At 40.2% G+C, this 7,983-nt stretch overlaps 1 long non-coding RNA gene across 1 annotated transcript; it reads left to right on the top strand.

The window, feature by feature from the left end:
* The first annotated feature begins 908 nt into the window (after nt 1-908).
* On the top strand, nt 909-7,185 carry LOC135998448 (uncharacterized). Its single transcript, XR_010607533.1, has 3 exons — nt 909-1,162; nt 4,008-4,181; nt 5,371-7,185. It is a non-coding gene; the product is annotated as an uncharacterized LOC135998448 (long non-coding RNA).
* The last annotated feature ends 798 nt before the right edge of the window (nt 7,186-7,983 follow it).

The raw sequence follows: 7,983 nt of genomic DNA, 5'->3' as shown, positions 1-7,983 counted from the left end.
GGAACGCAGAGGACAGAGGAGCCTGGGGGACAAAGGACAGACAGACAGACATAGCAGCCCAGGCCCAACAGTCCTGATGGTCAGAAAATAACTTCTTAAAGCTTCCTTGCTCCCCAGAGGTCAGCTTGTGCCGGCTCTCGCTTCATTTTCCCGCTGTGAAGGGGCTTATGCTTTTCGATAGAAGTTTGTGACTACGAGAAAGAGCAAAATTCCCTTAGGAAAATTCTTTTCGGCTGCCTTCTGTTTTCAGACGCCGCTGAAAGCTTCTCAGCGGGGTGCAGATTCCTGCACTGGCAAACTCAAGCCTATGGGGCTCACACGCTATTTCTCCTGTCACCTTTCGCAGACCCTTCGAGGCAGCCTGCCGGTTTAAAGCTCCCCCGGAGGCCCAAGGGCAGCAGCACCTCCGCGCCAACCCCAAGAGCCGGCAGGGCTGAAGCTGACCCGCCCCGGGAAGGCGAGCGGGGACGAAGGGATCCCCCGAAAGGTCTCCGGTGGGGAGACAAGCACAGCCGCGCTCAGCGCAGCCGAGGGGCCGGGCCCGGTGCCTCCCCACACGGACACGGACACCCCCAGCTCCCGCCGCTCCCCGAGGCGCCCGCACCGCGACAGCTCCGGTCCGGAGCCCCTCACAGGTACAGGGGCGGCAGCATCAGCGTCGCTCCTCAGGCCGCTTCCACAGCAACACTCGGCTCCAGCCGCCACCCCCGTCTCTTGTATTACAAACCTGCCGCCATCGCACAGCCTCCCGGCGCCACAGGCTGGGCGCCGCCCCAGCGCCGGGCATGCCGGGAGTTGTAGTCCCGAGCCGCCGCCTCCCCCGCCCCGCTGCGAGGCCGCGCTGCGGCGCTCGAACTACAGCTCCCAGGAGCCTCCGCGGCGGAAGGGCCGTTGACGGGCAGCAGCCCCGGAGTAGCGCGGCGGCAATCGCCACTGGCCCAGTGCCTGCCCGGGCCGTCAGGGCGGGAAGAGGCGGTGGGGATCGAGGCGGAGGGGTTGCCTTCAGGCGGCTGGGTTCTGCCCCTCGCTCCTGAGGACGGCCCGCAGGTGGAGGCGGCTCCCGGGCCCCTCCTGCGTCGCTGCTGGTGGCTCTGTGGGCAGCCGGGGTTTCTCCGGGCCTGTCCGCGCTGTGTCCCGTCGTGGCGTGAGGAGATCCCCGTTGGTGAGCTGTCCGCAGGCCCTTCGGGAGGCAGGGCTGAGGCTCTGGGCATGTGGCGTGCTTTTATTGCGGCTGCTTATACCCTTTTAATCTTTAAATAGCTGCAGTGAGGGAGGAACGGGAAGATAAATGGGCAGAAAGCATCCCGTGACTTTCTGGCATATTGCGCTTTATGCATGCTCTGTCTTACTGAGGGAAATTAACGTTTTCCCCTGGACTCCAGTAAATGGCACAGCACCATGCTCCAAAAACTTGTGGCGCATCGCAGGCTGTGACCTGTTTTGGCAGCTGCTGTGGGCGGGTACAAAACCGAGTTCTAGGTTGTACAAACCTGGGGCAACCCTTTTGGTTGCGTACTAATTGTTTTAATTTCCGCTGCTACTTTCTGTAGTTCCACAGGGCTCACATTTATCCAGTCAAACTGCTGATCTCCAAATACAATTTGGAGGGGAAAAAAAGTCAAGGCCATGCCTCATAAAGCCAATAAGCTTTAAAAAAAGATTTGCTAAAAAAAAAAATTGAAAATAGCAAATATACTAAGAGTTAATGCAGTACAAATACGCATTAATTGAAATGTGTATTTTGAATCATCTTTATATTTCAAAACCTGAAATTTGTGAGCTCTAGGATGCTGAGAATAGCTAACAAGTGGCCAACCTGTTCAGGGTAAATCTTACTCAAGCTTCAGAAGTTACATTATGGTTAAAGATTAAAAAGAATCTCAGAACAAATCTGGGCTCAGTGCTGCTGCATCAGGATAGAGCTCATATTTTTAAAGCTGCACTTATGTCATATGTAACAAATAAAAGTAGATGCATTTATCATAATGTTTCCAAGTAAAGTAGATCTGATTTCATTCTGATGTCATAACTTTTCATTTATCTGTGTCCATCAGTTCTTGAATGCTTAATGTTAACTGTTCGAAATGCAAAATCCACTGCCGCTTACTTCTCACCATTTCATTTTATTTGACTTCTTTAAACATTTTTATTTTGTCCTAACTATGCAGAAAGTGTTAACTTTCAGCATATATATGATTCCAGTAAAACAATGTATTATTTTTTTATAAGGCTACCAAAGCTTATTATTATTATTCTTCAGTGTTCTACCCAGCTTTTTTTTTTTTTGGACACTCTTGCCCCAAACAGCTTTGAGTTTGTACCATATTGGCCACAACAGAACTTGGTGCATTATTGGACCTCCTATGTGCTGCTAAAGGCTCTACAGAACATTGGGCACTTGGTCACCTTCATATCTTCATAGTTACTGTAGAAAAGTAGACACACTCTGACGATATCCATATTTTAGTTGAGCTGAACTGTTACCTGAAAGGGTCCTGCTCTCTCTGCTGGCCGTGGATGAAGTGCAGATGTACCATGTTTCTAAATCAAATGTTTCAATTAGAATATGGTCCAAAAAGGTCTGTTTTAAAATGTTTCCATTGCAACTGTAATTGTGACCTGTGCTTCAGAGTACACATGTTCTTGTGTATACTGCTGATGTCCTCAGCTGTCCTGGTCTAAAAAATATTCAGAAGTATCAGCTCCCTGTTTTATGTGCAGATTTCATTTGGACATCAGTTGCAAAGGGGAAGTTTTTTCAGATTGATGTATAAGGTTGATAAATCACAAGATGACACTTCTGACCAAAGGCCAGACAGACAGGGTAGGTATATTGGGCATATTTTATTCATCTGTCAGTTACTTAGGGAAAGAATGTTTTAGAAGATGAATATTTAGAACCAGCTTTTAAGAAATCAGCAACCACAGAAACTGGAAATAAAGTTGATAGAAAACTTAGAATTTTTCAGGAGAGAAATATTAGTTCCATTCTATGAAGTCTTTCCATTAATATTTTTTCTTTTAATGAAACTTTAAATAAGACTTCAAGTTGGAAATGTGGATAAAATAGTAAAAATAACAAAAAAGCTACTCCAATGACTGTCTTTATTTGATTCCACTGGAAAAAAATGACAGTAACCTGAAAGTTTTGGTTAATTTCAACAGAATGCATTTCACAGTTTTCCATTTCAGTTTGCACATACAGTCCAGCTCCCTGATACATGCAAAGCTTCTACCAACTCAGCAGGTATTATGACGGTATGGTTCAAGCTTTATGATTGTCTGGTTGAAGCTCTGTTTATCATCACAACTTTTTTTCTTTTCTTGTCTCACACGGGATTTTGCAATCCAGTTCGATTTGTTGTTTTTAGAAGTGCTGAGCATCTTTTTCTCTCATGAAAATTCTTGGGAGAGCTGAAAATCAAGATAACTGAGGCTGCTCTGAGTTGATAGGGAAACAGTATTGTTATAACTATTTCTAATTACTGAGTTAAAGGAACAAAACCAGCTCAAATACTCTTAAATCTAGTAACAAAATGCAGTCTTCACTTTTAGACACTGCTGCTCAGTCATAGGGTAGGTATTTAATTACTATGTGGGAATATACTAGAAGTTACACTAAAATTCCTGATGCTGAAGGGTATGACTACATCTATATCTCCTACTGTGAAAGTTAGGAATAAGGGACGAATTAGCCTCTATATCTCTAACTGTCAACAAAAGAAACCACAGAGTTTAGTCTTTGATGTTATAGAAGAGGCTAGGTCTAATTTACCAATATTATTTTAGTATTAAGAACTTGAATGAAGCTCATTGAATCTTGAAAGCCTGAAGGTTTGATTTGTACATGAGACTTTGTGCTTTTACTTTCCAGGTACTACCTATTTTCAGTATCTAAATCTAAAATTGTGATCCTTAAGTCCCCTTCTCAGTTACTTTGTAAATCCGGAGATTCCTCACTGTGTGACAATGAGGAATTCTAACATTATCTTTTGGGTATTTCATAGGGTCTCACTGTCTTTACACTGTTAATCAACTTAGTCCTTAGTCTGGAACCTATCCCCTGAGGAAGTATATTCCGAGCAAGTGTGCAGAAGTAGCAGGAAGGGGGTAGACACACTGTTCTCCACTCAGACCTTTACACAACAGTGAAGTAGAGCATTCAGCTGGCAACGATAAAGGTAAGAAGAGGTTAAGAGAGAATCTGAATCTTTCGTTTGGTGTAATCACAAGAAGGGAAGGACAAGAATCTTGGTGATAGCTCTGTCCAGTAACTACTGTGTATAAAATGCATAAATCTTGCTGGAGGTGGGACTGCAGCCCAAGTTTTCCTCCTCTTGAGTGTATTTCTTAATTGGGAAGTCTTTCTTGATTGGGAGTTGCTACCTCCAGTTCAGCCAAGACAGTGAGGTCTCTGAGTCTTCTCAGTAAAATAATTTTTAGTACAAGATAAATTTGCTGGCAATAATTTATATGCTTACAGACTCTGAGCTGCACATGGTTACATGGGGTTTTATTGTCACATCTTTGAATTTAGATCCTAAAATGTCAAATAAGGTAATTTCGTATTACTTTAAGCTTGAAAACACATTTTCAGTTTCTCCTTAAAAATCCTGACACATTTAAACCCTCATCATAGCATGTATACAGTGAATATCAGCCACTGAAAATTTAAGGATATTTTAAAAAACATATCTGATATGTAACACCATCAGAATTAAAATACCTCAAAAGTCATATTAGCATTCTTTTTTCCTCATACTGTGGATTTTAATTGTAATTTACAAAACTGTTGAACTTATTTAAATATTGTCTTTTTGCATTCTTCATATATGAAATGTTTTCTGTGGGCATCAATCAGTAATAAGTCAGATGTCTCATAAACAGTCTAAGGATGGTATCTCTGCACTTAATGGGTTTGCAAGTCAAACATTGGAAAAGTTTCCAAGTATGCATTCCCTGGCATTCTACTTTTAAAACTCATACTTTTTTTTATGTACAAAACTTTCCTACAGTTTTTTGAAATTGAATACAGCACAGTTGCTAGACATGTAGAGCTACTCATCTAATAACCAAAAAGTTATTTTGAATGTTTGGCAGTGAATCTGGAAAATGCATTGGTTTTCTGCCAAATAAAGAAAAGCTGTAACAAGTCTTTATTGCTTATGTAATCAGTGTCTTGGTGATTAGCATGACTTTGGGACTTATTTTTTTGATGAATAGACTTTATTTTCCTTAAGTGTCTATGGATGGTTTCTGTAAACTGTATTTTAATTGTCTGTGGTTTGTAATTGCATGGTATTTATTAACCCACATGCTACACACAGAAATTATTTTTTAGTTCATTCATTGTGTGACCTTTTTTTCTAGATGACTCCTAATGCCAAAAGCGGTGGTTGAAGATCATGGCCTGGAGAGAACTGACTTTGGGAAACTGGGCAGTGGCATTTACTTCAGATTCTGTTAGGTCTGAATAACAACAATCCTTTGCATATTCTTTTTATTTTTCAAATTAAGTAGATATAATGCTTAATACTTTTAAGGTAATTTAATTTATAAAGTTTATTCCTGTCCATCTGTTCAGAAATATTTGTGTATCCTTAAACTCCTATGATGTGTACATTAATATAAATTTTAATACAATGTGTATGATCTTTCTTTACATATAGTATTAGTATTAAGTATATTTCACCCAGTGAAATGGAGGGAACACACCTCCTGGCAGTTTATGATGTGGCACTTGGATCCTTAGATTTGTATGAACAAGATTATTCGTTAAATAATGCACCATCAGCTTACGACAGTGTGCATGGAGTCCATAAACAGCAGACATCTCTTTGGACTTTGAGGTACTGCTCCTACAGTACTGGGCACTTGAAAAGGCACCAAATTTTGGATTTATTATATCACCGATAGATAACAGAATGAATGTAACCTGCATTTCCATCCAGACACTAAATCACTAGACAGTAATGTGCGAAGTCACTTTTGCCTGTCTTGCAGCCTGTAAAGTGTGTGTAAAACTTCTAAGTCTCTAAATTCCTGTTTGTAAAGAATTTGTGCAAGAAAATAATACTTAACAGATGTAAATATTATACTTCATTATAACTGAACCATTATGACAATTTAAATTGATATTTGGAAGCGATATTTTACTTTGTGTGGAATAAGAAATCACTACAGTGGAAGGTTCATTGCTCTGTAAATGAATCCAGCTGATAAAAATCCTTGGTTTGGTTCTGTACGGCAGGGGTGACAACTGCTGTGGCACACTAGCAGATACAGTTGCTTTCCAGGCACACAACTTTTTTACTTTTTTTTGTTCTTAGTTCATTTGAGGAATGATTGTGCTTTGTGGAGAAGAGAAAATATAAGGAGTGTGGAGAATACAAAGTAAGAAGATAAGAGATGCAAGTCGTAGTGAAAGAGAGAGATTAGGGGAGTGAAAATAAAAGCTGTCAGGTTCTTATTCTTTTTCAAAAATGATGTGTCATTTAAGTTCACCTCTTAATCAATTTGCATTGTTTTAGATATTATCTACAGCTTTGTTGTTATGGGTTCTTTGTTTCGATCAGGATGATGAATTTGTTGCGTATAAAAGCTGTCAGGTTAAAATTAGATATGTTGTTAAGTTTTGCCTTGCTGAAGATCAAATAAAACCATGTCAGCCTGCAATTGGGATGGGACTGGAGCAAGATAACAATGAGCCAGTCACAATGTTATTTACAGCAAGAGAGTAAGAAATGTTTTCTATTTGTGTATTGACTTGCTTCCAGAGTTTCCCAAGTATTTATTAGAACACTTTTTAGAGTACTTGTATAAAGAGACCATAATGAAAAATAATTGGTAGTGTATTTGCGGATGTTGCTGAATTAGTGATTACCATGTGGCATCTGTGTAGCATCTGTTTAATGGATTTCCTATAGGCATAATTACCAACAGCAGTTGCAACTCCTCCTGTGACAGTGTGTTTCAAGAGAAGCATGGGATGCACTTTTGCATAAATCATCAGATGGTCTTTAAATAATTCAAACGCAAAGTTCTAAACTAAGACCTTCTAAGACCTTAAAGAACTATCATGAGCTCAGGATCCCTTAGACAACCGGCTTACAGCTCAGCAATACAACTCCGGTATTCATAACAGAATCTGGGTGCTACTTTTGTGTTGTGAATTGCACAAATAAACATGGGTGTTGATTTAGGATTAGTTTCAATCATTCCTGAATGTGTATTTCAAAAATTATCTTTTAAATCTTTCGTAAACTGTTTAGGCTATGCATTACCAAATGCAAATCTTTCAAATCCTGTAAGAACTGGTCTTCAGGACAGGTTGGGAAATCCTGTCCCTCTAGAAGGTGTTTATATCAAGGCAAGGACAACAGACTTTGTAGCACAGGTAGAGTATGCTATGTATTGTCCTTTTCCATAACTCAGCCCAGAAAAATTAATCTGTTTGTTAAAGAGTGTTTTAGTCAAAATGCTATTTAGTTAATTGCAAAAAAAAAAAAATGTTGGGGGCGGTGGGCAATTCAATCTCTAAATGAAGGAAAGTCCTGAAACTGGGTGGAAAGAGTTCTTAAAGGTGTATAGTCAAACAAATGCCAAAAGCTCTTTGGACAGTGAAAGGCTTGGCATTATTTTAAAGTCTATTTTCTGCCTATGTTTAATCAAGTCACCATTGTAGAGAAACCTTCTGCCATAGTGTACACATTCTGTTCCCTTCAAAAGACCTTCTTGGCAACCTCTTTGCCAGTTGAATTATAAACCAGTGAGAAATACCTAGGATGATTAAAAGTTTATGGAAATGTATCTGTATTTTGGTTTTGACTTTGGTTAGACAACCTAAATTAGCTTTCACAAGTAAAATATCAATCAATATAAAAGAACTTACTATTCTAACCTGAAAATTAACTAATAAAAATTAGCTAAGCAGGCTAGAGTAAGGGTCCACCTTGTTTTTTAGTACATGTGCCCTAAGAACAC

This window comes from Caloenas nicobarica, chromosome 1 (genome assembly GCF_036013445.1).
Source record: "Caloenas nicobarica isolate bCalNic1 chromosome 1, bCalNic1.hap1, whole genome shotgun sequence".
In the NCBI taxonomy this organism is placed as follows: Eukaryota; Metazoa; Chordata; class Aves; order Columbiformes; family Columbidae; genus Caloenas; species Caloenas nicobarica.
This window is presented reverse-complemented; position numbering and strand designations above follow the sequence as displayed.